Source organism: Sinocyclocheilus anshuiensis, unplaced genomic scaffold (genome assembly GCF_001515605.1).
Source record: "Sinocyclocheilus anshuiensis isolate Anshui unplaced genomic scaffold, SAMN03320099.WGS_v1.1 scaffold1423, whole genome shotgun sequence".
Taxonomy (NCBI): Eukaryota; Metazoa; Chordata; class Actinopteri; order Cypriniformes; family Cyprinidae; genus Sinocyclocheilus; species Sinocyclocheilus anshuiensis.
The window spans coordinates 212,927-216,826 of NW_015536552.1; the positions used below are offsets into that span (position 1 = coordinate 212,927).

The 3,900-nt window shown below is 36.2% G+C and overlaps 1 pseudogene; it reads left to right on the forward strand.

The window, feature by feature from the left end:
• LOC107701187 (TBC1 domain family member 10B-like) overlaps positions 1 to 3,900 on the forward strand; it is a 39,683-nt pseudogene that overhangs the window by 4,171 nt on the left and 31,612 nt on the right.

Here is a 3,900-nt window from a genome sequence, read left to right on the forward strand (position 1 = left end):
TACATTAATGAGGAAAAAAAATTAACTTAAATGATTTTAGCAAATGGCTGCAATATAACAAAGAGTGAAAAATTTAAGGGGGTCTGAATACTTTCCGTACCCACTGTATATATTTTTTATGTTTTTGTTTTTCTGCTAAAAACTGGTTGACTGCCTCATGTTTGAAAGAATGGGACTTTCAGGAGGAAGCAGTAATTTGGAACAGATGGCAGTTTTTGTTTGAACTTGGCCAATATTCTGAAAACCACATGGGGGCGCTGCATAAACACTTTCCCTTTACACTTAACACATGTACTGTACATTAATGCATATGGCCAACACTTTCACCCATAATGCACCAAGGCGTTGGGAATCAAATCTATATCGTTGGTGTTGCTGGCACCATGCTCTACACTTTGAGCTACAAAAGCCTGAAATACTTCTGTACAGACAACTTCATGTTATTACTAACCTCAACATTTGCCTTTTTGTGTGTGATTTTTTTAGAACGTTTTGTATATATAGTTTGAAATGTTTTGGCAGTTTGGTTGATAGTTCCTTATTTGTCTATATAGGAAGGTCGTTTCCCACCCATCGCACTCTGATGGGGGACCGTCCGGAGGCTATTGAGGGCCAGGCCAAACTTTTCAGAGTTCTTACCGCATTTGCCCGATATAATCCCCAGATTGGATATGTACAAGGTAATGAACTGCCTGTACTTCCACAAATGAGGTCACTGGCATTACTGAAATCTTGAACTTTGCGCCTGTGCTTTTACTGGTCCTGTCAAACATTTTTAAGTTCAGTAAATACTGAGGTTTGGCCTCAAGAGGGCAGTCAAGTGCCATCTTGTTGTTATTGCATGTCATGGTCAGAATTTTGTTTTCTTTTTTTCTGTGGAGCTAATTTAGTTAGTTTGCCCTTGACATTCTGGCTATAATGGGACTATGTGATGCCTCAAGGTTTGTTTTTCTGCTCAGGGATGTCCTATATAGCTGCTGTGCTCCTGATGATCCTGTCTGAGGAAGAGGCTTTCTGGGCTCTGGTTGCTCTGTTAGAGAAGCCCAAGTATCTCTCAGAGCTCTTTGATTCTCTGTGAAGAAGTAAGACATTCGGCTGTGCATAAAATAGATAAATAAACACATATTTTACAAAAGTTTACTCAAGTTACACTGAAAACATCTGTTGACAGAGCTGTTGAAAGATTTTGGAAATATAACACACATCAGCCAAGTTAATATATGTTTTTTGCAAATGACAGTAATTGAAATTAAGCTACACATTGGTTGGTTAATCAACTTTTTATCTATTTTAATAATTTATTTTATTTTCAGGATTCAGCATCAAGCTTTGATTTTTCACCAGCTTCTGAAGCACAGGAAACCTCTGCTCTTCCAGCACTTGGTGAGAATTATGGTCTAAATTTTTCTCAATGAAAAACAAATCTCCCTCAATAAATAAAAAAATAAATAAAATGTAAAATTAAAAATCACTCTAAAAATGCTAATGAATATATTATTACATATTATTTATTGATATTTTTTCTGTCTATGAAATACAGATGAAATTAAGCTCTGAAATTTGCCTCTGTTAAAAATTATATATATACATACTGTACATACATATATATGTGTATATACACGCACACAGAGCTGGGTAGTAACTGATTACATGTAATCTGGATTACGTAATCAGGTTCCAAAAATCAAGTACTGACATGAAATATTTACTTGAAATATTTCTGAGGAATAGTTCTATAATTTAACAACACATTCGCATGTTTATGTCGATGTCGCTTAATGGTCACAATGAAATAAAACAAATATGTTTATATGTAAACAAATACAATATTTCTATTTTTAGTGTTAATGTGTAAATTATTTAACATTTTTATGATTTAATTAATTATTAGCTTTTTTATCAACTCACAAACACACTCCAGTTTGGGAAACTCTAATTTAATGTAATGTTTAATGCATTTTATGTTGATATCAAAAAATATAATATATATTTCTTTCTCTTTATTTATATCAAAATGGTATTTTTAATGGTAAGTTTAAAACAAGTTAGTTAAAAAGTATTTTAAAAGTAATCTAAAACAGTCAGAATACATTGCCTAAAATGAGTAACCTAGATTACATTACTAACTACAGTTTTCATAATGTGATCAGTAATGGATTACACACACACATACTGTGTATGTATATATATATATATGTATATAAAGTCAATTAAATGTCCCATTATCAGTTATATTAATCAATTAAATATGACTTTTTTGCTTTAATGACAGCAGCTCTTGGTTGTCCTCTCACATCTAAAACAGGATTAGCATCCCAACAAACTTTCATAACAGCAGAACCATCTCTTTCCTTTGCACTTCCTCTGAAGACCTACTAAACTAAGTAAAACCATGCTGCATTACACAGTTTTTGTAGATCACAGCTTTTCTCCTGAGAAGCCTCTCACATTTAACGCCCTCATAGGTTTGTCACTGTGTCATATAGACCTTTTCCTGAGGGCATTCAAATGAGCTCTTCCGGTTGTTTTTTTTTTTTTATAGTGGTGGCTATCCGCCCCCTCGGAGCATTTGTGCAGCTTGGAGAACTCTTAAGGGATCTCCTTCCCGTTGTGTGTTGACTCAGTGCAGCTGTCTGAAAAGCTGAGCTATTAGACCACAGCATAGGAGAAAAGATGTCGCCGTTAACTCACAAAAAGGGCAAAGTGCAGCGACATACCTAAAACTTAATGGAATGGACGTTCTAATTAAAAATATGTTATTTAATCACCCTCATGATGTAACAAACCTAAATGGCTTTCTTTCTAGTGTGGAACACAAAAAGGGAGAAGTTTAGCAAAATATGCCAGTCGCTCTTTTCCATTAAATTACAATGTGAGACAGGTGCTTTCAAGCTTCAAAAAGATTTATTTATTTTTGTTTGTGTGTGTGAAATATGACCTGTCCATACAAATGTGGCATGAATGTCAGATGTTGACAGGAGTGTGTTGTTGTCTCTCTGCTGTTAGGAGACTCTTGGGGTGTCTTCTCTGCATTTCATCATGCAGTGGTTTCTCACTCTCTTCACCTCGCTGCCATGCTGGGATTCAGTATTGGCCATTTGGGATCTTATCATGCTGCATGGTATTACACCCCTTTATCCTGTTTGCTCTAGAATAATAACACATCTAGTGTCACGCTGCCATGTTTGTAGATCAAAGGTGAAATGTCATTTCTGCACCTTAAGCGTCACTAAACAGAATAGAAAATTATTGTATTCAAACAGGTTTCCTGAACCTAATCTGATCAGTTCTTTACGTTCTTTACAGGTCTGCAGGCTGTATTTCGCACCGGCCTCACCATCATCCGGCTGATCGAGTCTCGTAACATGAACATGAGTGAGGAGGCCACAGTACTGCCCGTTCTGCTGCGAGTGCCTGTGGATGTGTGAGTGCACTGAAGTACAGGATAAAAATGGATATTCATTTTGAGATGTGCTAAAAATCACATTTAAAGTGGTCATATGATGCGATTTCAAGTTTTCTTTTCTCTTTGGAGTGTTACAAGCTGTTTGTGAATAGATAAGATCCCTAAAGTTGCAAAGACTAAAGTCTCAAACCCCAAAAAAAACTGGTCCACGCCCTCCTAAAACGTTTCATTTAAACAAGCCCCCACATGTCTACGTCACTGTGTGGGAAGATTTGCATAACGCCGCCCAAATGTTCATGCAAAGAAAGAAGGCCTAACTTTGATTCTCGCTGTTGCCGCCGCCACCATGTCATGGAGACGCTGTGTGTTTCGTTGTGAAAGCGAAACTACTTTATTAGTTGTGTCCTCTTTTGGAAGACCAAACAATCAGTGGTTAAGTTGTATTTACAACACTGTTCCAGAACAGTTTAACCCATATATTCGTGTGTGTGCAA